Source organism: Entelurus aequoreus, linkage group LG18, assembly GCF_033978785.1.
Source record: "Entelurus aequoreus isolate RoL-2023_Sb linkage group LG18, RoL_Eaeq_v1.1, whole genome shotgun sequence".
In the NCBI taxonomy this organism is placed as follows: Eukaryota; Metazoa; Chordata; class Actinopteri; order Syngnathiformes; family Syngnathidae; genus Entelurus; species Entelurus aequoreus.
Window position 1 is genome coordinate 28,274,845 of NC_084748.1, and position 24,830 is coordinate 28,299,674.

The window sequence follows — 24,830 nt, forward strand, 5'->3', positions numbered from 1 at the left end:
CCATATGTGCACTTGGCACCAGGACATCCTAGGCCGCAGTTCCATGATCGACTTTGTAGTTGTGTCATCGAATTTGCGGTCTCATGTTTTGGACACTCGGGTGAAGAGAGGGGCAGAGCTTTCTACCGATCACCACCTGGTGGTGAGTTGGCTGCGATGGTGGGGGAGGATGCCAGACAGACCTGGCAGGCCCAAACACATTGTGAGGGTTTGCTGGGAACACCTGGCAGAGTCTCCTGTCAGAGAGAGTTTCAATTCCCACCTCCGGAAGAACTTTGAACATGTCACGAGGGAGGTGCTGGACATTGAGTGGACGATGTTCCGTACCTCTATTGTCGAGGCGGCCGATTGGAGCTGTGGCCGCAAGGTGGTTGGTGCCTGTCGTGGTGGTAATCCTAGAATAATGCGGACGCTGTATCGATCCATTGTGGTGAAGAAGAAGCTGAGCCAGAAGGCAAAGCTCTCAATTTACCGGTCGATCTACGTTCCAATCCTCACCTACGGTCATGAGCTTTGGGTCATGACCGAAAGGACAAGATCACGGGTACAAGCGGCCGAAATGAGTTTCCTCCGCCGGGTGGCGGGGCTCTCCCTTAGAGATGGGTTAGAAGCTCTGCCATCCGGGAGGAGCTCAAAGTAAAGCCACTGCTCCTCCCCATCGAGAGGAGCCAGATGAGATGGTTCGGGCATCTGGTCAGGATGCCACCCAAACGCCTCCCTAGGGAGGTGTTTCGAGCACGTCCGACCGGTAGGAGGCCACGGGGAAGAGCCAGGACACGTTGGGAAGACTATTTCTGCCGGCTGGCCTGGGAACGCCTCGGGATCCCCTGGGAGGAGCTGGACGAAGTGGCTGGGGAGAGGGAAGTCTGGGCTTCCCTGCTTAGGCTGCTGCCCCCGCGACCCGACCTCGGATAAGCGGAAGAAGATGGATGGATGGATTAGTAGATTGCACAGTACAGTGCATATTCCGTACAATTGACCACTAAATGGTAACACTCGAATAAGTTTTTCAACTTGTTTAAGTCGGGGTCCACGTTAATCAATTCATGGTAAAAAGACTGTGCTTACTTAATTGCAAAATAAACACATTGGCTTTCACACTGCACTGTCAATAAAATAAAAAATGTTGAGGATTGATATTCCTTTTTAATTATTTTCTTTCCTTAGTTTTATTTTTTTACACTTCTTCCTTTGTTTAGGTGTGTAAGACTGTAAATATAAAATTAAAATAAACATCACTAAATTACAACGTCCATTGTGTATTTTACAAAAATGTCCATTGTGTATTTTACATAAATAAAATAGAATGTTTAGTGTTAATATATTCACACAAACTACAAATGTTGTATGTGACTTATCACTAACAGCGTTGTCGCCCTCTATTGGTCAAATGTAGCATTACATGTATAAAACGAGGATTGAGCTTTACTCTCAGATAAAAAACAACACGACCACGAATACAAAATACATCACCAAGTCAGTAATTTCAATACAAAACAAAGTAAATATATTCATGCACAAATTATATCACCTTACAAATGTTTGACCAAGTTTCGTGATGAAGCTTAACCATACTTGCCACCACCCCCCCCCCCCCCCCCCCCCCGAATTTTCCGGGAGACTCCCGAATTTCAGTGCCACTCCCGAAAATCTCCCGGGACAACCATTCTCCCGAATTTCTCCCGATTTACATTCTCCAACCATTCTCCCGAATTTCTCCCGATTTCCAGCCCCCTCCAGGTCCGTGCGGACCTGAGTGAGTACAGCCCGTCGTCACGTCCGCTTTTCTTTCATATAAATAGCGTGCCGGCCCAGTCACGTTATAACATCTACGGCTTTTGGCGAGTGCACAACTGCACACACAACAAGAAGGACACGAAGAACGAAGAAGAGACAGTCATGGCGACGAGGAGTGACAAGTAATAGAATAAGGATGGACAATTCAAACCTAAACTCACTCCTTTCCTGCAAATGAAATTTGACAGATGCTGACTGTAATAGAGTGATCTAAGTTGTTTGTTGCCATCTCCTGTTGAATGTTGGGTATAGTGTTCTGTGGTTACTTTTTGGTTGGCCAACGGTTTACGTTGTATTGCGCACCTGACGGCAAGTGTGGGAGTCGGTTCTGAAGTATGAAGTAAAGAGACGTAACTTCATCACCTCGCCTGGTTATTGACTCCAACCCAGAATATTACACTGCCCATACCTACGCTCCTTGAAAGGCTGTGCTACTGGCTGCAAAGCATTACACTTTCAAATACAACAATGAGTAGAGAGGAGTGTTATGTGTATGTATATGTGTAAATAAATGAACACTGAAATTCAAGTATTTATTTTATTTATATATATATATATATATATATATATATAGCTAGAATTCCCTGAAAGTCAAGTATTTATTTTATTTATATATACTGTATATATATAAGAAATACTTGAATTTCAATGAATTCTAGCTATAAATATACTCCTCTCCCTTTAACCCCGGCCCCACCCACCCCGACCCCGCCCACCTCAAATATCGTGGTAGAGGAGTTTGCGTGTCCCAATGATCCTAGGAGCTATGTTGTCCGGGGGCTTCTATGCCCCCTGGAATGGTCTTCCAAGACAAACAGGTCCTCGGTGAGGGATCAGACAAAGAGCAGCTTAAAGACCTTTATGAAAAGTACAAATCGAGGACCTACGTTTCCCTCGCCCGGACGCGGGTCATCAGGGCTCTCCTCTGGAGCCAGGCCCAGATGTGGGGCACGATGGCGAGCGCCTGGTGGCCGGGCCTGTCCCCATTGGGCCCGGCCGGGCTCAGCCCGAAGAGGCAACGTGGGTCCCCCCTCCAATCGGCTCATCACTCATGGGAGGGGTCATAGAGGTCGGGTGTGGTGTGAACTGGGCGGAAGCCGAAGGCATGCACTTGGTGGTCCGATCCTCTGGGAGGGAAGGAACCTGAGCTGGTGCGCGAGGTGGAGAAGTTCCGGCTAGATATAGTTGGACTCACTTCGACGCACAGCAAGGGCTCTGGAACCTGTTCTCTCGAGAGGGGCTGGACTCTCTTCTACTCTGGCGTTGCAAGCAATGAGAGGCGACGGGCTGGGGTGGCAATTCTTGTTGCCCCCGGCTCAAAGCCTGCACGTTGGACTTTAACCCAGTAGACGAGAGGGTATCTTCCCTCTGCCTTCGGGTTGGGGGACGGGTCCTAACTGTTGTTTGTGCTTACGCACCAAGCAGCAGCTCAGAGTACCCACTCTTTTTGGATTCCCTTGAGGGAGTACTGGAGAGTGCTCCCTCGGGTGATTCCCTTGTTCTGCTGGGGGACTTCAACGCTCATGTTGGCAATGACAGTACAACCTGGAGAGGCGTGAATGGGAAGAATGGTCGCCCGGATCTGAACCCAAGTGGTGCTTTGTTATTGGACTTTTGTGCTCGTCACGGATTGTCCATAAAAACACAATGTTCAAACATAAGGGTGTCCATATATGCACTTGGCACCAGGACACACCGCAGTTCCATGATTGACTTTGTAGTTGTGTCATTGGATTTGTGGCCTCATGTTTTGGACACTCGGGTGAAGAGAGGGGCAGAGCTTTCTACCGATCACAGTGGTGAGCTGGCTCCGATGGTGGTGGAGGATGCCGGACAGACCTGGCAGGCCCAAATGCATTGTGAGGGTCTGCTGGGAACGCCTAGCAGAGTCTCCTGTCAGAGACAGTTTCAATTCCCACCTCGGGAAGAACTTTGAACATGTTACGAGGGAGGTGCTGGACATTGAGTCCGAGTGGACCATGTTCCGTGCCTCTATTGTCGAGGTGGCTGATTGGCGCTGTGGCCGCAAGGTGGTTGGTGCCTGTCGTGGCTGTAATCCTAGAACCCGCTGGTGTCAGCGGTGAGGGATGCCGTCAAGCTGAAGAAAGAGTCCTATCGGGTCCTTTTGGCTCATGGGACTCCAGATGCAGCAGACGGGTACCGACAGGCTAAGCGAAGTGCGGCTTCAGCGGTCGCGAAGGCAAAAACTCTGACATGGGAGGAGTTTGGGGAAGCCACGGAAAACGACTTCCGGACGGCTTCGAAGCGATTCTGGACCACCAATGCTATCGCCTCAAATTGGCTATCATTAATTGAGTGTAGGGCTGTAGGCATCGAGTTGAAATCCCATGATGTTCCAGGTGCTGTAGGTGTCAGTCAAAGTGCCTGATTGTTAAACAGATGATGTTGGGCTCAAATCCCGTCAGTGTCTTAATGTTAATTCTATAACACTTTCTCAGTTTGTTTTCAAACCACGTGAATGTAAGCCTAAATTCTATTTGTTTTGAATAAAATCCCAATGGATCCACAGAGTTTGATGATTACTACAATGTTTTCTTTAAAAAAAATGCCATTTTAAATGTGGACACAACCAGGACTCAGAAAGAAAGACTACTTCAGATGGGTTCCAAATCACTTTGTTACAAGTAGTTTGTCTGGATATTCACCAGAGTAAGCATCTTGGAGTTACAGACAGCAGAGTGGCGCAGCGGAAGCGTGCTGGGCCCATAACCCAGAGGTCGATGGATGGAAACCATCCTCTGCTATGACTTAGGTTTCAAGCGAATCTTTGACTGATTCTTAATTCAAATGGAAGGCTGACACCCATTGGGACTACAGCTGTCTTCTCTAACTCTTTGGATATTCACCAGAGTAAGCATCTTTGAGTTACAGACAGCAGAGTGGCGCAGCGGGAGCGTGCTGGGCCCATAACCCAGAGGTCGATGGATGGAAACCATCCTCTGCTATGACTTAGGTTTCAAGCGAATCTTTGACTGATTCTTAATTCAAATGGAAGGCTGACACCCATTGGGACTACAGCTGTCTTCTCTAACTCATTGGATATTCACCAGAGTAAGCGTCTTCTAGTTACAGGCAGCGGAAGCGTGCTGGGCCCATAACCCAGAGGTCCATGGATCGAAACCATCCTCTGCTATGACTTAGGTTTCAAGCGAATCTTTGACTGATTCTTAATTCAAATGGAAGGCTGACACCCATTCAGGCTATAGCTGTCTTCTCTAACTCTGTGGATATTCACCAGAGTAAGCATCTTCTAGTTACAGGCAGCGGAAGCGTGCTGGGCCCATAACCCAGAGGTCGATGGATCGAAACCATCCTCTACTATGATTTAGGTTTCAGGTGAATCTTTGACTGATCTTTGGGAATTACACTTATGATTCCTGCTTAGCTGAGAGGTTAAACGTCTTATAAGTCAATCTACACAGTACAGTTGCAATCGATGCAACGCCCTGAAAATACAGTGACTTGAATGAATGAGAAATTTCATAGGTTTGTGCGTGACATTTTCATGGAACCCAGCATTCATGATATTGAAGCCAAAGGTCTGCCTATATGAGAACCCTCTAAATTTGGTGTTGTGTGAGCTCGGCTGTACATGAGGTGCTCAGGTATGTTGCAAACTACTTCATGATGAAACACAGGACCTTGCTATTATTTCTTTCCTTGCTTATTTATAGACGTATGAAAGAAAGTAAAAAAAGCCTTGTTTCCACCCTGTTTCGAACAGGGGACCTTTCGCGTGTGAGGCGAATGTGATAACCACTACACCATGGAAACTGCTGCAAGTCACAGACCTTTATCAAGACTTACAAGTACATTTTCGGCCGACGGAAAACATGGTGCTCGCTAGTCTTATTGCTGTTACTAGCTGCATTGCATTTCTTGCCTTTTGTGGATGTTGTTATATCCCTTGTGCAAGTAGAATGTGTTCCACTTTGTAGCATGTTTTGTTTGTCGCAGCCCGCATTTCAAACGTTCTTCCTCTTAACCGAGTTCATAAATCTCTATTACTCCACAGGCATTGGTGGTTCAGTGGTAGAATTCTCGCCTGCCACGCGGGAGACCCGGGTCCGATTCCCGGCCAATGCAATCTGTTGATCTTGTTACATTTTAACTAATATTCATAAGGGACAAAAGCAATGTTTGTGACAACCGCAAGACACAGTCATTCCACCCAAAAGGCATATTGGACTCCCCGAATGCTGAAGCAGTGTACTTCTAGTTACGCCCATCCAAAGACAATGACATCGGGCTATCGTAACATGAGATTTTATAATTTTTTGGGGAGTAATTTATCACTTAAACTAGTCAGTCTCTGTGGCGCAATCGGTCAGCGCGTTCGGCTGTTAACTGAGAGGATGGTGGTTCAAGCCCACCCAGGGACGGGATTTTGACACGAGCACGGGGGTTCGAGGGTTTTCTTGTACAGCCCATGTCCTTCTCTAAGTTTGCAAAAAAGTTTCTAGTTAAAACGTGTGCTATGTTTGCAACATAACTTTCAAGCCATGCTTGTTTAAACTAATGTAAATTACTGATAATCAATGCTATCGCCTCAAATTGGCTATCATTAATTGAATGAAGGGTTATAGGCATCGAGTTGAAATCCCATTTTTTTCCAGGCGCTGTTGGTGTCAGTCAAAGTGCCTGACTGTTAAGCAGAAGAGGTTGGGCTCAAATCCCGTCAGTGTCTTGATGTTAGTTCCATTACACTTTCTCAGTTTGTTTTCAAACCACGTGAATGTAAGACTAAATTCTATTCGTTTTGAATAAAATCCCAATGGATCCACAGAGTTTGATGATTACTACAATGTTTTCTTTAAAAAAAATGCCATTTAAAATGTGGACACAACCAGGACTCAGAAAGAAAGACTACTTCAGATGGGTTCCAAATCACTTTGTTACAAGTAGTTTGTCTGGATATTCACCAGAGTAAGCATCTTGGAGTTACAGACAGCAGAGTGGCGCAGGGGAAGCGTGCTGGGCCCATAACCCAGAGGTCGATGGATGGAAACCATCCTCTGCTATGATTTAGGTTTCAAGCGAATCTTCGACTGATTCTTAATTCAAATGGAAGGCTGACACTCATTGGGACTACAGCTGTCTTCTCTAACTCTTTGGATATTCACCAGAGTAAGCATCTTTGAGTTACAGACAGCAGAGTGGCGCAGCGGAAGCGTGCTGGGCCCATAACTCAGAGGTCGATGGATCGAAACCATCCTCTGCTATGACTTAGGTTTCAAGCGAATCTTTGACTGATTCTTAATTCAAATGGAAGGCTGACACCCATTCAGGCTATAGCTGTCTTCTCTAACTCTGTGGATATTCACCAGAGTAAGCATCTTTGAGTTACAGACAGCAGAGTGGCGCAGCGGAAGCGTGCTGGGCCCATAACCCAGAGGTCGATGGTTTGAAACCATCCTCTACTATGATTTAGGTTTCAGGTGAATCTTTGGGAATTACACTTATGATTCCTGCTTAGCTGAGAGGTTAAACGTCTTATAAGTCAATCTATACAGTACAGTTGCAATCGATGAAACGCCCTGAAAATACAGTGACTTGAATGAATGAGAAATTTCATAGGTTTGTGCGTGACATTTTCATGGAACCCAGCATTCATGATATTGAAGCCAAAGGTCTGCCTATATGAGAACCCTCTAAATTTGGTGTTGTGTGAGCTCGGCTGTACATGAGGTGCTCAGGTATGTTGCAATCTACTTCATGATGAAACACAGGACCTTGCTATTATTTCTTTCCTTGCTTATTTATAGACGTAAGAAGGAAAGTAAAAAAAGCCTTGTTTCCACCCTGTTTCGAACAGGGGACCTTTCGCGTGTTAGGCGAACGTGATAACCACTACACCATGGAAACTGCTGCAAGTCACAGACCTTTATCAAGACTTACAAGTACATTTTCGGCCGACGGAAAACATGGTGCTCGCTAGTCTTATTGCTGTTACTAGCTGCATTGCATTTCTTGCCTTTTGTGGATGTTGTTATATCCCTTGTGCAAGTAGAATGTGTTCCACTTTGTAGCATGTTTTGTTTGTCGCAGCCCGCATTTCAAACGTTCTTCCTCTTAACCGAGTTCATAAATCTCTCTTATTCCACAGGCATTGGCGGTTCAGTGGTAGAATTCTCGCCTGCCACGCGGGAGACCCGGGTCCGATTCCCGGCCAATGCAATCTGTTGATCTTGTTACATTTTAACCAATATTCATAAGGGACAAAAGCAATGTTTGTGACAACCGCAAGACACAGTCATTCCACCCAAAAGGCATATTGGACTCCCCGAATGCTGAAGCAGTGTACTTCTAGTTACGCCCATCCAAAGACAATGACATCGGGCTATCGTAACATGAGATCTTATAATTTTTTGGGGAGTAATTTATCATTTAAACTAGCCAGCCTCTGTGGCGCAATCGGTCAGCGCGTTCGGCTGTTAACTGAGAGGATGGTGGTTCAAGCCCACCCAGGGACGGGATTTTGACACGAGCACGGGGGTTCGAGGGTTTTCTTGTACAGCCCATGTCCTTCTCTAAGTTTGCAAAAAAGTTTCTAGTTAAAACGTGTGCTACGTTTGCAACATAACTTTCAAGCCACGCTTGTTTAAACTAATGTAAATTACTGATAATCAATGCTATCGCCTCAAATTGGCTATCATTAATTGAATGAAGGGTTATAGGCATCGAGTTGAAATCCCATTTTTTTCCAGGCGCTGTTGGTGTCAGTCAAAGTGCCTGACTGTTAAGCAGAAGAGGTTGGGCTCAAATCCCGTCAGTGTCTTGATGTTAGTTCCATTACACTTTCTCAGTTTGTTTTCAAACCACGTGAATGTAAGCCTAAATTCTATTCGTTTTGAATAAAATCCCAATGGATCCACAGAGTTTGATGATTACTACAATGTTTTCTTTAAAAAAATGCCATTTAAAATGTGGACACAACCAGGACTCAGAAAGAAAGACTACTTCAGATGGGTTCCAAATCACTTTGTTACAAGTAGTTTGTCTGGATATTCACCAGAGTAAGCATCTTGGAGTTACAGACAGCAGAGTGGCGCAGGGGAAGCGTGCTGGGCCCATAACCCAGAGGTCGATGGATGGAAACCATCCTCTGCTATGATTTAGGTTTCAAGCGAATCTTCGACTGATTCTTAATTCAAATGGAAGGCTGACACCCATTGGGACTACAGCTGTCTTCTCTAACTCTTTGGATATTCACCAGAGTAAGCATCTTGGAGTTACAGACAGCAGAGTGGCGCAGGGGAAGCGTGCTGGGCCCATAACCCAGAGGTCGTTGGATGGAAACCATCCTCTGTTATGATTTAGGTTTCAAGCGAATCTTCGACTGATTCTTAATTCAAATGGAAGGCTGACACCCATTGGGACTACAGCTGTCTTCTCTAACTCTTTGGATATTCACCAGAGTAAGCATCTTTCAATCAATCAATCAATCAATGTTTATTTATATAGCCCTAAATCACAAGTGTCTCAAAGGGCTGTACAAGCCACAACGACATCCTCGGTACAGAGCCCACATACGGGCAAGGAAAAACTCACCCCAGTGGGACGTCGGTGAATGACTATGAGAAACCTTGGAGAGGACCGCATATGTGGGTAACCCCCCCCCCTCTAGGGGAGACCGAAAGCAACGGATGTCGAGTGGGTCTGACATAACATTGTGAAAGTCCAGTCCACAGTGAATCCAACACATCAGCGGGAGTCCAGTCCACAGCGGGGCCAACAGGAAACCATCCCGAGCGGAGACGGGTCAGCAGCGCAGAGATGTCCCCAACCGATGCACAGGCTAGTGGTCCACCCGGGGTCCCGGCTCTGGACAGCCAGCACTTCATCCATGGCCACCGGACCTATGCAACTCCCCCTCGCAAGGGACAGGGGAGAAGAGGAGAGAAGAAAAGAAACGGCAGATCAACTGGTCTAAAAAAGGGGGGGTCTATTTAAAGGCTAGATTATACAAATGAGTTTTAAGATCTTTGAGTTACAGACAGCAGAGTGGCGCAGCGGAAGCGTGCTGGGCCCATAACCCAGAGGTCGATGGATGGAAACCATCCTCTGCTATGATTTAGGTTTCAAGCGAATCTTCGACTGATTCTTAATTCAAATGGAAGGCTGACACCCATTGGGACTACAGCTGTCTTCTCTAACTCTTTGGATATTCACCAGAGTAAGCATCTTTGAGTTACAGACAGCAGAGTGGCGCAGCGAAAGCGTGCTGGGCCCATAACCCACAGGTCGATGGATGGAAACCATCCTCTGCTATGACTTAGGTTTCAAGCGAATCTTTGACAGATTCTTAATTCAAATGGAAGGCTGACACCCATTGGGACTACAGCTGTCTTCTCTAACTCTTTGGATATTCACCAGAGTAAGCATCTTCTAGTTACAGGCAGCGGAAGCGTGCTGGGCCCATAACCCAGAGGTCGATGGATCGAAACCATCCTCTACTATGATTTAGGTTTCAGGTGAATCTTTGACTGATTCTTAATTCAAATGGAAGGCTGACACCCATTGGGACTACAGCTGTCTTCTCTAACTCTTTGGATATTCACCAGAGTAAGCATCTTCGAGTTACAGACAGCCGAGTGGCGCAGCGGAAGCGTGCTGGGCCCATAACCCAGAGGTCGATGGATCGAAACCATCCTCTGCTATGACTTAGGTTTCAAGCGAATCTTTGACTGATTCTTAATTCAAATGGAAGGCTGACACCCATTCAGACTACAGCTGTCTTCTCTAACTCTTTGGATATTCACCAGAGTAAGCGTCTTCTAGTTACAGGCAGCGGAAGCGTGCTGGGCCCATAACCCAGAGGTTGATGGATCGAAACCGTCCTCTACTATGATTTAGGTTTCAGGTGAATCTTTGACTGATTCTTAATTCAAATGGAAGGCTGACACCCATTGGGACTACAGCTGTCTTCTCTAACTCTTTGGATATTCACCAGAGTAAGCATCTTTGAGTTACAGACAGCAGAGTGGCGCAGCGGAAGCGTGCTGGGCCCATAACCCAGAGGTCGATGGATCGAAACCATCCTCTGCTATGACTTAGGTTTCAAGCGAATCTTTGACTGATCTTTAATTCAAATGGAAGGCTGACACCCATTCAGGCTATAGCTGTCTTCTGTAACTCTGTGGATATTCACCAGAGTAAGCATCTTCTAGTTACAGGCAGCGGAAGCGTGCTGGGCCCATAACCCAGAGGTCGATGGATCGAAACCATCCTCTACTATGATTTAGGTTTCAGGTGAATCTTTGACTGATCTTTGGGAATTACACTTATGATTCCTGCTTAGCTGAGAGGTTAAACGTCTTATAAGTCAATCTACACAGTACAGTTGCAATCGATGCAACGCCCTGAAAATACAGTGACTTGAATGAATGAGAAATTTCATAGGTTTGTGCGTGACATTTTCATGGAACTCAGCATTCATGATATTGAAGCCAAAGGTCTGCCTATATGAGAACCCTCTAAATTTGGTGTTGTGTGAGCTCGGCTGTACATGAGGTGCTCAGGTATGTTGCAAACTACTTCATGATGAAACACAGGACCTTGCTATTATTTCTTTCCTTGCTTATTTATAGACGTAAGAAGGAAAGTAAAAGAAGCCTTGTTTCCACCCTGTTTCGAACAGGGGACCTTTCGCGTGTGAGGCGAACGTGATAACCACTACACCATGGAAACTGCTGCAAGTCACAGACCTTTATCAAGACTTACAAGTACATTTTCGGCCGACGGAAAACATGGTGCTCGCTAGTCTTATTGCTGTTACTAGCTGCATTGCATTTCTTGCCTTTTGTGGATGTTGTTATATCCCTTGTGCAAGTAGAATGTGTTCCACTTTGTAGCATGTTTTGTTTGTCGCAGCCCGCATTTCAAACGTTCTTCCTCTTAACCGAGTTCATAAATCTCTATTACTCCACAGGCATTGGTGGTTCAGTGGTAGAATTCTCGCCTGCCACGCGGGAGACCCGGGTCCGATTCCCGGCCAATGCAATCTGTTGATCTTGTTACATTTTGACTAATATTCATAAGGGACAAAAGCAATGTTTGTGACAACCGCAAGACACAGTCATTCCACCCAAAAGGCATATTGGACTCCCCAAATGCTGAAGCAGTGTACTTCTAGTTACGCCCATCCAAAGACAATGACATCGGGCTATCGTAACATGAGATTTTATAATTTTTTGGGGAGTAATTTATCATTTAAACTAGTCAGTCTCTGTGGCGCAATCGGTCAGCGCGTTCGGCTGTTAACTGAGAGGATGGTGGTTCAAGCCCACCCAGGGACGGGATTTTGACACGAGCACGGGGGTTCGAGGGTTTTCTTGTACAGCCCATGTCCTTCTCTAAGTTTGCAAAAAAGTTTCTAGTTAAAACGTGTGCTACGTTTGCAACATAACTTTCAAGCCAAGCTTGTTTAAACTAATGTAAATTACTGATAATCAATGCTATCGCCTCAAATTGGCTATCATTAATTGAATGAAGGGTTATAGGCATCGAGTTGAAATCCCATTTTTTTCCAGGCGCTGTTGGTGTCAGTCAAAGTGCCTGACTGTTAAGCAGAAGAGGTTGGGCTCAAATCCCGTCAGTGTCTTGATGTTAGTTCCATAACACTTTCTCAGTTTGTTTTCAAACCACGTGAATGTAAGCCTAAATTCTATTCGTTTTGAATAAAATCCCAATGGATCCACAGAGTTTGATGATTACTACAATGTTTTCTTTAAAAATAATGCCATTTAAAATGTGGACACAACCAGGACTCAGAAAGAAAGACTACTTCAGATGGGTTCCAAATCACTTTGTTACAAGTAGTTTGTCTGGATATTCACCAGAGTAAGCATCTTGGAGTTACAGACAGCAGAGTGGCGCAGGGGAAGCAGGTTTCAAGCGAATCTTTGACAGATTCTTAATTCAAATGGAAGGCTGACACCCATTCAGACTACGGCTGTCTTCTCTAACTCTTTGGATATTCACCAGAGTAAGCGTCTTCTAGTTACAGGCAGGGGAAGCGTGCTGGGCCCATAACCCAGAGGTCGATGGATCGAAACCATCCTCTACTATGATTTAGGTTTCAGGTGAATCTTTGACTGATTCTTAATTCAAATGGAAGGCTAACACCCATTGGGACTACAGCTGTCTTCTCTAACTCTTTGGATATTCACCAGAGTAAGCATCTTTGAGTTACAGACAGCAGAGTGGCGCAGCGGAAGCGTGCTGGGCCCATAACCCAGAGGTCGATGGATCGAAACCATCCTCTGCTATGACTTAGGTTTCAAGCGAATCTTTGACTGATTCTTAATTCAAATGGAAGGCTGACACCCATTCAGGCTATAGCTGTCTTCTCTAACTCTGTGGATATTCACCAGAGTAAGCATATTCCAGTTACAGGCAGCGGAAGCGTGCTGGGCCCATAACCCAGAGGTCGATGGATCGAAACCATCCTCTACTATGATTTAGGTTTCAGGTGAATCTTTGACTGATCTTTGGGAATTACACTTATGATTCCTGCTTAGCTGAGAGGTTAAACGTCTTATAAGTCAATCTACACAGTACAGTTGCAATCGATGCAACGCCCTGAAAATACAGTGACTTTAATGAATGAGAAATTTCATAGGTTTGTGCGTGACATTTTCATGGAACCCAGCATTCATGATATTGAAGCCAAAGGTCTGCCTTTATGAGAACCCTCTAAATTTGGTGTTGTGTGAGCTCGGCTGTACATGAGGTGCTCAGGTATGTTGCAATCTACTTCATGATGAAACACAGGACCTTGCTATTATTTCTTTCCTTGCTTATTTATAGACGTAAGAAGGAAAGTAAAAAAAGCCTTGTTTCCACCCTGTTTCGAACAGGGGACCTGTCGCGTGTTAGGCGAACGTGATAACCACTACACCATGGAAACTGCTGCAAGTCACAGATCTTTATTAAGACTTACAAGTACATTTTCGGCCGACGGAAAACATGGTGCTCGCTAGTCTTATTGCTGTTACTAGCTGCATTGCATTTCTTGCCTTTTGTGGATGTTGTTATATCCCTTGTGCAAGTAGAATGTGTTCCACTTTGTAGCATGTTTTGTTTGTCGCAGCCCGCATTTCAAACGTTCTTCCTCTTAACCGAGTTCATAAATCTCTATTACTCCACAGGCGTTGGTGGTTCAGTGGTAGAATTCTCGCCTGCCACGCGGGAGACCCGGGTCCGATTCCCGGCCAATGAAATCTGTTGATCTTGTTACATTTTAACCAATATTCATAAGGGACAAAAGCAATGTTTGTGACAACCGCAAGACACAGTCATTCCACCCAAAAGGCATTTTGGACTCCCGGAATGCTGAAGCAGTGTACTTCTAGTTACGCCCATCCAAAGACAATGACATCGGGCTATCGTAACATGAGATTTTATAATTTTTTGGGGAGTAATTTATCATTTAAACTAGTCAGTCCCTGTGGCGCAATCGGTCAGCGCGTTCGGCTGTTAACTGAGAGGATGGTGGTTCAAGCCCACCCAGGGACGGGATTTTGACACGAGCACGGGGGTTCGAGGGTTTTCTTGTACAGCCCATGTCCTTCTCTAAGTTTGCAAAAAAGTTTCTAGTTAAAACGTGTGCTACGTTTGCAACATAACTTTCAAGCCAAGCTTGTTTAAACTAATGTAAATTACTGATAATCAATGCTATCGCCTCAAATTGGCTATCATTAATTGAATGAAGGGTTATAGGCATCGAGTTGAAATCCCATTTTTTTCCAGGCGCTGTTGGTGTCAGTCAAAGTGCCTGACTGTTAAGCAGAAGAGGTTGGGCTCAAATCCCGTCAGTGTCTTGATGTTAGTTCCATTACACTTTCTCAGTTTGTTTTCAAACCACGTGAATGTAAGCCTAAATTCTATTCGTTTTGAATAAAATCCCAATGGATCCACAGAGTTTGATGATTACTACAATGTTTTCTTTAAAAAAAATGCCATTTAAAATGTGGACACAACCAGGACTCAGAAAGAAAGACTACTTCAAATGGGTTCCAAATCACTTTGTTACAAGTAGTTTGTCTGGATATTCACCAGAGTAAGCATCTTGGAGTTACAGACAGCAGAGTGGCGCAGGGGAAGCGTGCTGGGCCCATAACCCAGAGGTCGTTGGATGGAAACCATCCTCTGCTATGACTTAGGTTTCAAGCGAATCTTTGACAGATTCTTAATTCAAATGGAAGGCTGACACCCATTGGGACTACAGCTGTCTTCTCTAACTCTTTGGATATTCACCAGAGTAAGCATCTTCTAGTTACAGGCAGCGGAAGCGTGCTGGGCCCATAACCCAGAGGTCGATGGATCGAAACCATCCTCTACTATGATTTAGGTTTCAGGTGAATCTTTGACTGATTCTTAATTCAAATGGAAGGCTGACACCCATTGGGACTACAGCTGTCTTCTCTAACTCTTTGGATATTCACCAGAGTAAGCATCTTTGAGTTACAGACAGCAGAGTGGCGCAGCGGAAGCGTGCTGGGCCCATAACCCAGAGGTCGATGGATGGAAACCATCCTCTGCTATGATTTAGGTTTCAAGCGAATCTCCGACTGATTCTTAATTCAAATGGAAGGCTGACACCCATTGGGACTACAGCTGTCTTCTGTAACTCTTTGGATATTCACCAGAGTAAGCATCTTTGAGTTACAGACAGCAGAGTGGCGCAGCGGAAGCGTGCTGGGCCCATAACCCAGAGGTCGATGGATCGAAACCATCCTCTGCTATGACTTAGGTTTCAAGCGAATCTTTGACTGATTCTTTATTCAAATGGAAGGCTGACACCCATTCAGACTACAGCTGTCTTCTCTAACTCTTTGGATATTCACCAGAGTAAGCATCTTCTAGTTACAGGCAGCGGAAGCGTGCTGGGCCCATAACCCAGAGGTCGATGGATCGAAACCATCCTCTACTATGATTTAGGTTTCAGGTGAATCTTTGACTGATCTTTGGGAATTACACTTATGATTCCTGCTTAGCTGAGAGGTTAAACGTCTTATAAGTCTATCCACACAGTACAGTTGCAATCGATGCAACGCCCTGAAAATACAGTGACTTGAATGAATGAGAAATTTCATAGGTTTGTGCGTGACATTTTCATGGAACCCAGCATTCATGATATTGAAGCCAAAGGTCTGCCTATATGAAAACCCTCTAAATTTGGTGTTGTGTGAGCTCGGCTGTACATGAGGTGCTCAGGTATGTTGCAATCTACTTCATGATGAAACACAGGACCTTGCTATTATTTCTTTCCTTGCTTATTTATAGACGTAAGAAGGAAAGTAAAAAAAGCCTTGTTTCCACCCTGTTTCGAACAGGGGACCTTTCGCGTGTTAGGCGAATGTGATAACCACTACACCATGGAAACTGCTGCAAGTCACAGACCTTTATCAAGACTTACAAGTACATTTTCGGCCGACGGAAAACATGGTGCTCGCTAGTCTTATTGCTGTTACTAGCTGCATTGCATTTCTTGCCTTTTGTGGATGTTGTTATATCCCTTGTGCAAGTAGAATGTGTTCCACTTTGTAGCATGTTTTGTTTGTCGCAGCCCGCATTTCAAACGTTCTTCCTCTTAACCGAGTTCATAAATCTCTATTATTCCACAGGCATTGGTGGTTCAGTGGTAGAACTCTCGCCTGCCACGCGGGAGACCCGGGTCCGATTCCCGGCCAATGCAATCTGTTGATTTTGTTACATTTTAACCAATATTCATAAGGGACAAAAGCAATGTTTGTGACAACCGCAAGACACAGTCATTCCACCCAAAAGGCATATTGGACTCCCCGAATGCTGAAGCAGTGTACTTCTAGTTACGCCCATCCAAAGACAATGACATCGGGCTATCGTAACATGAGATTTTATAATTTTTTGGGGAGTAATTTATCATTTAAACTAGCCAGTCTCTGTGGCGCAATCGGTCAGCGCGTTCGGCTGTTAACTGAGAGGATGGTGGTTCAAGCCCACCCAGGGACGGGATTTTGACACGAGCACGGGGGTTCGAGGGTTTTCTTGTACAGCCCATGTCCTTCTCTAAGTTTGCAAAAAAGTTTCTAGTTAAAACGTGTGCTACGTTTGCAACATAACTTTCAAGCCACGCTTGTTTAAACTAATGTAAATTACTGATAATCAATGCTATCGCCTCAAATTGGCTATCATTAATTGAATGAAGGGTTATAGGCATCGAGTTGAAATCCCATTTTTTTCCAGGCGCTGTTGGTGTCAGTCAAAGTGCCTGACTGTTAAGCAGAAGAGGTTGGGCTCAAATCCCGTCAGTGTCTTGATGTTAGTTCCATTACACTTTCTCAGTTTGTTTTCAAACCACGTGAATGTAAGCCTAAATTCTATTCGTTTTGAATAAAATCCCAATGGATCCACAGAGTCTGATGATTACTACAATGTTTTCTTTAAAAAAAATGCCATTTAAAATGTGGACACAACCAGGACTCAGAAAGAAAGACTACTTCAGATGGGTTCCAAATCACTTTGTTACAAGTAGTTTGTCTGGATATTCACCAGAGTAAGCATCTTGGAGTTACAGACAGCAGAGTGGCGCAGGGGAAGCGTGCTGGGCCCATAACCCAGAGGTCGATGGATGGAAACCATCCTCTGCTATGATTTAGGTTTCAAGCGAATCTTCGACTGATTCTTAATTCAAATGGAAGGCTGACACCCATTGGGACTACAGCTGTCTTCTCTAACTCTTTGGATATTCACCAGAGTAAGCATCTTTGAGTTACAGACAGCAGAGTGGCGCAGCGGAAGCGTGCTGGGCCCATAACCCAGAGGTCGATGGATCGAAACCATCCTCTGCTATGACTTAGGTTTCAAGCGAGTCTTTGACTGATTCTTAATTCAAATGGAAGGCTGACACCCATTCAGACTACAGCTGTCTTCTCTAACTCTTTGGATATTCACCAGAGTAAGCATCTTCTAGTTACAGGCAGCGGAAGCGTGCTGGGCCCATAACCCAGAGGTCGATGGATCGAAACCATCCTCTACTATGATTTAGGTTTCAGGTGAATCTTTGACTGATTCTTAATTCAAATGGAAGGCTGACACCCATTGGGACTACAGCTGTCTTCTCTAACTCTTTGGATATTCACCAGAGTAAGCATCTTTGAGTTACAGACAGCAGAGTGGCGCAGGGGAAGCGTGCTGGGCCCATAACCCAGAGGTCGATGGATGGAAACCATCCTCTGCTATGATTTAGGTTTCAAGCGAATCTTCGACTGATTCTTAATTCAAATGGAAGGCTGACACCCATTGGGACTACAGCTGTCTTCTCTAACTCTTTGGATATTCACCAGAGTAAGCATCTTTGAGTTACAGACAGCAGAGTGGCGCAGCGGAGGCGTGCTGGGCCCATAACCCAGAGGTCGATGGATGGAAACCATCCTCTGCTATGACTTAGGTTTCAAGCGAATCTTTGACTGATTCTTAATTCAAATGGAAGGCTGACACCCATTGGGACTACAGCTGTCTTCTCTAACTCTTTGGATATTCACCAGAGTAAGCGTCTTCTAGTTACAGGCAGCGGAAGCGTGCTGGGCCCATAACCCAGAGGTCGATGGATCGAAACCATCCTCTACTATGATTTAGGTTTCAGGTGAATCTTTGACTGATTCTTAATTCAAATGGAAGGCTGACACCCATTGGGACTACAGCTGTCTTCTCTAACTCTTTGGATATTCACCAGAGTAAGCATCTTTGAGTTACAGACAGCAGAGTGGCGCAGCGGAAGCGTGCTGGGCCCATAACCCAGAGGTCGATGGATCGAAACCATCCTCTGCTATGACTTAGGTTTCAAGCGAATCTTTGACTGATTCTTAATTCAAATGGAAGGCTGACACCCATTCAGGCTATAGCTGTCTTCTCTAACTCTGTGGATATTCACCAGAGTAAGCATCTTCTAGTAACAGGCAGCGGAAGCGTGCTGGGCCCATAACCCAGAGGTCGATGGATCGAAACCATCCTCTACTACGATTTAGGTTTCAGGTGAATCTTTGACTGATCTTTGGGAATTACACTTATGATTCCTGCTTAGCTGAGAGGTTAAACGTCTTATAAGTCAATCTACACAGTACAGTTGCAATCGATGCAACGCCCTGAAAATACAGTGACTTGAATGAATGAGAAATTTCATAGGTTTGTGCGTGACATTTTCATGGAACCCAGCATTCATGATATTGAAGCCAAAGGTCTGCCTATATGAGAACCCTCTAAATTTGGTGTTGTGTGAGCTCGGCTGTACATGAGGTGCTCAGGTATGTTGCAAACTACTTCATGATGAAACACAGGACCTTGCTACTATTTATTTCCTTGCTTATTTATAGACGTAAGAAGGAAAGTAAAAGAAGCCTTGTTTCCACCCTGTTTCGAACAGGGGACCTTTCGCGTGTGAGGCGAATGTGATAACCACTACACCATGGAAACTGCTGCATGTCACAGACCTTTATCAAGACTTACAAGTACATTTTCGGCCGACGGAAAACATGGTGCTCGCTAGTCTTATTGCTGTTACTAGCTGCATTGCATTTCTTGCCTTTTGTGGATGTTGTTATATCCCTTGTGCAAGTAGAATGTGTTCCACTTTGTAGCATGTTTTGTTTGTCGCAGCCCGCATTTCAAACGTTCTTCCTCTTAACCGAGTTCATAAATCTCTATTATTCCACAGGCATTGGTGGTTCAGTGGTAGAATTCTCGCCTGCCACGCGGGAGACCCGGGTCCGATTCCCGGCCAATGCAATCTGTTGATTTTGTTACATTTTAACCAATATTCATAAGGGACAAAAGCAATGTTTGTGACAACTGCAAGACACAGTCATTCCACCCAAAAGGCATATTGGACTCCCCGAATGCTGAAGCAGTGCACTTCTAGTTACGCCCATCCAAAGACAATGACATCGGGCTATCGTAACATGAGATTTTATAATTTTTTGGGGAGTAATTTATCATTTAAACTAGCCAGTCTCTGTGGCGCAATCGGTCAGCGCGTTCGGCTGTTAACTGAGAGGATGGTGGTTCAAGCCCACCCAGGGACGGGATTTTGACACGAGCACGGGGATTCGAGGGTTTTCTTGTACAGCCCATGTCCTTCTCTAAGTTTGCAAAAAAGTTTCTAGTTAAAACGTGTGCTACGTTTGCAACATAACTTTCAAGCCACGCTTGTTTAAACTAATGTAAATTACTGATAATCAATGCTATCGCCTCAAATTGGCTATCATTAATTGAATGAAGGGTTATAGGCATCGAGTTGAAATCCCATTTTTTTCCAGGCGCTGTTGGTGTCAGTCAAAGTGCCTGACTGTTAAGCAGAAGAGGTTGGGCTCAAATCCCGTCAGTGTCTTGATGTTAGTTCCATAACACTTTCTCAGTTTGTTTTCAAACCACGTGAATGTAAGCCTAAATTATATTCGTTTTGAATAAAATCCCAATGGATCCACAGAGTTTGATGATTACTACAATGTTTTCTTTAAAAAAAATGCCATTTAAAATGTGGACACAACCAGGACTCAGAAAGAAAGACTACTTCAGATGGGTTCCAAATCACTTCGTTACAAGTAGTTTGTCTGGATATTCACCGGAGTAAGCATCTTGGAGTTACAGACAGCAGAGTGGCGCAGGGGAAGCAGGTTTCAAGCGAATCTTTGACAGATTCTTAATTCAAATGGAAGGCTGACACCCATTGGGACTACAGCTGTCTTCTCTAACTCTTTGGATATTCACCAGAGTAAGCATCTTTGAGTTACAGACAGCAGAGTGGCGCAGCGGAAGCGTGCTGGGCCCATAACCCAGAGGTCGATGGATCGAAACCATCCTCTGCTATGACTTAGGTTTCAAGCGAATCTTTGACTGATTCTTAATTCAAATGGAAGGCTGACACCCATTCAGGCTATAGCTGTCTTCTCTAACTCTGTGGATATTCACCAGAGTAAGCATCTTCTAGTTACAGGCAGCGGAAGCGTGCTGGGCCCATAACCCAGAGGTCGATGCGAAACCATCCTCTACTATGATTTAGGTTTCAGGTGAATCTTTGACTGATCTTTGGGAATTACACTTATGATTCCTGCTTAGCTGAGAGGTTAAACGTCTTATAAGTCAATCTACACAGTACAGTTGCAATCGATGCAACGCCCTGAAAATACAGTGACTTGAATGAATGAGAAATTTCATAGGTTTCGCGTGTGAGGCGAATGTGATAACCACTACACCATGGAAACTGCTGGAAGTCACAGACCTTTATCAAGACTTACAAGTACATTTTCGGCCGACGGAAAACATGGTGCTCGCTAGTCTTATTGCTGTTACTAGCTGCATTGCATTTCTTGCCTTTTGTGGATGTTGTTATATCCCTTGTGCAAGTAGAATGTGTTCCACTTTGTAGCATGTTTTGTTTGTCGCAGCCCGCATTTCAAACGTTCTTCCTCTTAACCGAGTTCATAAATCTCTATTACTCCACAGGCATTGGTGGTTCAGTGGTAGAATTCTCGCCTGCCACGCGGGAGACCCGGGTCCGATTCCCGGCCAATGCAATCTGTTGATCTTGTTACATTTTAACTAATATTCATAAGGGACAAAAGCAATGTTTGTGACAACCGCAAGACACAGTCATTCCACCCAAAAGGCATATTGGACTCCCCGAATGCTGAAGCAGTGTACTTCTAGTTACGCCCATCCAAAGACAATGACATCGGGCTATCGTAACATGAGATTTTATAATTTTTTGGGGAGTAATTTATCATTTAAACTAGTCAGTCTCTGTGGCGCAATCGGTCAGCGCGTTCGGCTGTTAACTGAGAGGATGGTGGTTCAAGCCCACCCAGGGACGGGATTTTGACACGAGCACGGGGGTTCGAGGGTTTTCTTGTACAGCCCATGTCCTTCTCTAAGTTTGCAAAAAAGTTTCTAGTTAAAACGTGTGCTACGTTTGCAACATAACTTTCAAGCCAAGCTTGTTTAAACTAATGTAAATTACTGATAATCAATGCTATCGCCTCAAATTGGCTATCATTAATTGAATGAAGGGTTATAGGCATCGAGTTGAAATCCCATTTTTTTTACAGGCGCTGTTGGTGTCAGTCAAAGTGCCTGACTGTTAAGCAGAAGAGGTTGGGCTCAAATCCCGTCAGTGTCTTGATGTTAGTTCCATAACACTTTCTCAGTTTGTTTTCAAACCACGTGAATGTAAGCCTAAATTATATTCGTTTTGAATAAAATACCAATGGATCCACAGAGTTTGATGATTACTACAATGTTTTCTTTAAAAAAAATGCCATTTAAAATGTGGACACAACCAGGACTCAGAAAGAAAGACTACTTCAAATGGGTTCCAAATCACTTTGTTACAAGTAGTTTGTCTGGATATTCACCAGAGTAAGCATCTTTGAGTTACAGACAGCAGAGTGGCGCAGCGGAAGCGTGCTGGGCCCATAACCCAGAGGTCGATGGATGGAAACCGTCCTCTGCTATGATTTAGGTTTCAAGCGAATCTTTGACTGATTCTTAATTCAAATGGAAGGCTGACACCCATTGGGACTACAGCTGTCTTCTCTAACTCTGTGGATATTCACCAGAGTAAGCATCTTCTAGTTACAGGCAGCGGAAGCGTGCTGGGCCCATAACCCAGAGGTCGATGGATCGAAACCATCCTCTACTATGATTTAGGTTTCAGGTGAATCTTTGACTGATCTTTGGGAATTACACTTATGATTCCTGCTTAGCTGAGAGGTTAAACGTCTTATAAGTCAATCTACACCAGGGGTCACCAACGCGGTGCCTGCGGGCACCAGGTCGCCCGTAAGGACCAGATGAGTCGCCCGCGGGCCTGTTCTAAAAATAAAAAAAATTAAAAAAATAAAAAAAAAAAAAATTTTTTTGGTTTGTTTTTTTTTTAATTAAATCTACATAGAAAAAAACACAAGATACACTTTCAATCAGTGCATCAACCCAAACAACCTCCCCCATGCACACTCATCCACACCCACTCACACAAAAGGGGTTATTTCTTTCTGCTACCAATATTCTGGTTCCCACAACATAGACAACACATCTGCAAGGGACACAGTCCCTGAAGCACTCATGATTGTATAGGCTGCTGGTACACTAACATTTTCATTCATTACTATTTTTTATGTAATTATTTTTATATTGTTTTACTTTCTTTTTTATCCAAGAAAATGTTTTTTATTTATTTATCTTATTTTATTTTATTTAAAAAAAAAGGGCCTTATCTTCAACAGACCAGGTTGTCAATGAAATTAGATTTGTTTAAAGGGTTTTTTAAACCAGGCCCAGTCCAGATAATGTCCAAGTCGGACTCAGCAACACACACCTTCATTCATGTACACAGAAAAAAATTAGGGAACACAACAGATTGCATATAATTTATAAACAAAATTAAATTTTCAAAATAAGCATTTATGTACAGTCCAGATTATGTCCAGGTCATTCAAATTAGGGAACACAACAACAGATATCATATAATCTATAAACATAATTATACTTTCAAAATAAGCCTTTGAGGACTTCTCATCTTTTTTTTAATGTTTTTTAGTTTAGTTTAGTTTAGTCTTTATTTGAAGGGACAATGTACAGAAACATTAAGCTCAAAGACCGATATGTTCTGTACCAGATTATAGCTAAATAGCTAATTTCCATCTGCAGTCCCTGACTACCTAAATTAAAGGGATACAAAAAAAAAAAAACATGCAATAAAATTATGACAATAAAAACATACACAAGTATTAAGAAAAAAGTCATAAAATGCCCTTTCATGGACACATACTTAATATACAATACAACCACACCTCATTTACATCATCACACAAAGACAATACCGGTACATGCTTTTGTTCACATCTGTCATCATTTGTAAAAACAACCATGATTTTAACACACACACCTCACAATTTACAATAAAAATGCTCTCATGGATAAATATAATACACATTAGGTTGATGTGTCAAACATAATGCCCATTTTAGTGACCGTGTGAGCAGCTTTGATTGCTCCAAAGCCACTTTTTAACTTCAATTGTGAATGAAGAGTAATCTGTTAGACTTTTCAAGTTTGTTGTGAGGTCGTTCCATTCCTTTATGGCTTTATATGAAAAGGCTGATTGTGCAAAAGAGGTTTTACATCTGGGTATGCTACACTGCCCCCTGGTGGAGGCTCGTGTGTTTCTAGTTGTCACAGCAGATGTAAACTGGACAAAGTGCTTAAGTGGCACTGGTGCAGTGTTATTTAAGATTCGATGGGCCATTCGTATTGATGCTAATCTTTGAATGTTAGCTAAATTTAACAATCTATATTTTTGGAGAACTAAACAATGATGGTGGTGTTGTGGTTTTCGGTCAAGGATTTTGAGGGATTGTTTGTGCAAAGTTTCCAATGGCCTTAGTGTCATTTTGCTTGCCTGCGACCAACATGTTATACAATAATAAAAACGAGACATAATCATCGCATTAAAATAAGTTTGAGCTGCCTCCAGTGTTAATGAATTCCTGATACATTTGAACGTTTTTATGTTGTATTTAAGACTCTGGCACATCTGTTTGATATGTTTTTTAAAGCCAAGTGTTGGCTCCAAAATGACACCCAGGTAACGATATTCACTAACATTTTGTATTATTTCCTTATTAACCGTTATATTTGGAAAGGATGACATTTTATATTTGTTTACAAAATACATTGTTGCAGTTTTCTTAATGTTTAATGTAAGACAAGAGTCATGTAGCCAACTTGCCACCTTCTCCATCATTATCGTTTTCAACCATGTAACTTTCTAAAGTTAGAAAATACTGAATAAATGTTTTAAAGAAAGTAATACTAAGTGAATATCTGTTTTTGGCCTTAAAAATAAACATTTTACCGAGTACTATAATTAAATTGACTAAATCATGATTGTCAATGAACTCTCCTAAAATAACAGAAACCACATTTGTGTACCACTCAATGTTTAAATACATCTTTGGAACAATTGATGCTTT

The 24,830-nt window shown here is 43.7% G+C and overlaps 20 non-coding genes across 20 annotated transcripts; 14 read left to right on the forward strand and 6 right to left on the reverse strand.

The window, feature by feature from the left end:
- Positions 1-5,519: 5,519 nt before the first annotated feature.
- trnav-cac (transfer RNA valine (anticodon CAC)) lies at positions 5,520-5,592 on the reverse strand. Its single transcript has one exon. It is a non-coding gene; the product is annotated as a tRNA-Val (tRNA).
- A 241-nt stretch (positions 5,593-5,833) lies between these two features.
- Positions 5,834-5,904, forward strand: trnag-gcc (transfer RNA glycine (anticodon GCC)). Its single transcript has one exon. It is a non-coding gene; the product is annotated as a tRNA-Gly (tRNA).
- A 222-nt stretch (positions 5,905-6,126) lies between these two features.
- On the forward strand, positions 6,127-6,200 carry trnan-guu (transfer RNA asparagine (anticodon GUU)). Its single transcript has one exon. It is a non-coding gene; the product is annotated as a tRNA-Asn (tRNA).
- A 1,410-nt stretch (positions 6,201-7,610) lies between these two features.
- trnav-aac (transfer RNA valine (anticodon AAC)) lies at positions 7,611-7,683 on the reverse strand. The gene has a single exon. It is a non-coding gene; the product is annotated as a tRNA-Val (tRNA).
- Positions 7,684-7,924: 241 nt separating this feature from the next.
- trnag-gcc (transfer RNA glycine (anticodon GCC)) lies at positions 7,925-7,995 on the forward strand. The gene has a single exon. It is a non-coding gene; the product is annotated as a tRNA-Gly (tRNA).
- Positions 7,996-8,217: 222 nt separating this feature from the next.
- trnan-guu (transfer RNA asparagine (anticodon GUU)) lies at positions 8,218-8,291 on the forward strand. Its single transcript has one exon. It is a non-coding gene; the product is annotated as a tRNA-Asn (tRNA).
- A 3,144-nt stretch (positions 8,292-11,435) lies between these two features.
- On the reverse strand, positions 11,436-11,508 carry trnav-cac (transfer RNA valine (anticodon CAC)). The gene has a single exon. It is a non-coding gene; the product is annotated as a tRNA-Val (tRNA).
- Positions 11,509-11,749: 241 nt separating this feature from the next.
- Positions 11,750-11,820, forward strand: trnag-gcc (transfer RNA glycine (anticodon GCC)). The gene has a single exon. It is a non-coding gene; the product is annotated as a tRNA-Gly (tRNA).
- Positions 11,821-12,042: 222 nt separating this feature from the next.
- Positions 12,043-12,116, forward strand: trnan-guu (transfer RNA asparagine (anticodon GUU)). The gene has a single exon. It is a non-coding gene; the product is annotated as a tRNA-Asn (tRNA).
- A 1,540-nt stretch (positions 12,117-13,656) lies between these two features.
- Positions 13,657-13,729, reverse strand: trnav-aac (transfer RNA valine (anticodon AAC)). Its single transcript has one exon. It is a non-coding gene; the product is annotated as a tRNA-Val (tRNA).
- A 241-nt stretch (positions 13,730-13,970) lies between these two features.
- trnag-gcc (transfer RNA glycine (anticodon GCC)) lies at positions 13,971-14,041 on the forward strand. Its single transcript has one exon. It is a non-coding gene; the product is annotated as a tRNA-Gly (tRNA).
- Positions 14,042-14,263: 222 nt separating this feature from the next.
- On the forward strand, positions 14,264-14,337 carry trnan-guu (transfer RNA asparagine (anticodon GUU)). The gene has a single exon. It is a non-coding gene; the product is annotated as a tRNA-Asn (tRNA).
- A 1,797-nt stretch (positions 14,338-16,134) lies between these two features.
- trnav-aac (transfer RNA valine (anticodon AAC)) lies at positions 16,135-16,207 on the reverse strand. Its single transcript has one exon. It is a non-coding gene; the product is annotated as a tRNA-Val (tRNA).
- Positions 16,208-16,448: 241 nt separating this feature from the next.
- On the forward strand, positions 16,449-16,519 carry trnag-gcc (transfer RNA glycine (anticodon GCC)). The gene has a single exon. It is a non-coding gene; the product is annotated as a tRNA-Gly (tRNA).
- Positions 16,520-16,741: 222 nt separating this feature from the next.
- Positions 16,742-16,815, forward strand: trnan-guu (transfer RNA asparagine (anticodon GUU)). The gene has a single exon. It is a non-coding gene; the product is annotated as a tRNA-Asn (tRNA).
- Positions 16,816-19,202: 2,387 nt separating this feature from the next.
- Positions 19,203-19,275, reverse strand: trnav-cac (transfer RNA valine (anticodon CAC)). The gene has a single exon. It is a non-coding gene; the product is annotated as a tRNA-Val (tRNA).
- Positions 19,276-19,516: 241 nt separating this feature from the next.
- Positions 19,517-19,587, forward strand: trnag-gcc (transfer RNA glycine (anticodon GCC)). The gene has a single exon. It is a non-coding gene; the product is annotated as a tRNA-Gly (tRNA).
- Positions 19,588-19,809: 222 nt separating this feature from the next.
- trnan-guu (transfer RNA asparagine (anticodon GUU)) lies at positions 19,810-19,883 on the forward strand. The gene has a single exon. It is a non-coding gene; the product is annotated as a tRNA-Asn (tRNA).
- Positions 19,884-21,303: 1,420 nt separating this feature from the next.
- On the forward strand, positions 21,304-21,374 carry trnag-gcc (transfer RNA glycine (anticodon GCC)). The gene has a single exon. It is a non-coding gene; the product is annotated as a tRNA-Gly (tRNA).
- Positions 21,375-21,596: 222 nt separating this feature from the next.
- Positions 21,597-21,670, forward strand: trnan-guu (transfer RNA asparagine (anticodon GUU)). Its single transcript has one exon. It is a non-coding gene; the product is annotated as a tRNA-Asn (tRNA).
- Positions 21,671-24,830: the final 3,160 nt, after the last annotated feature.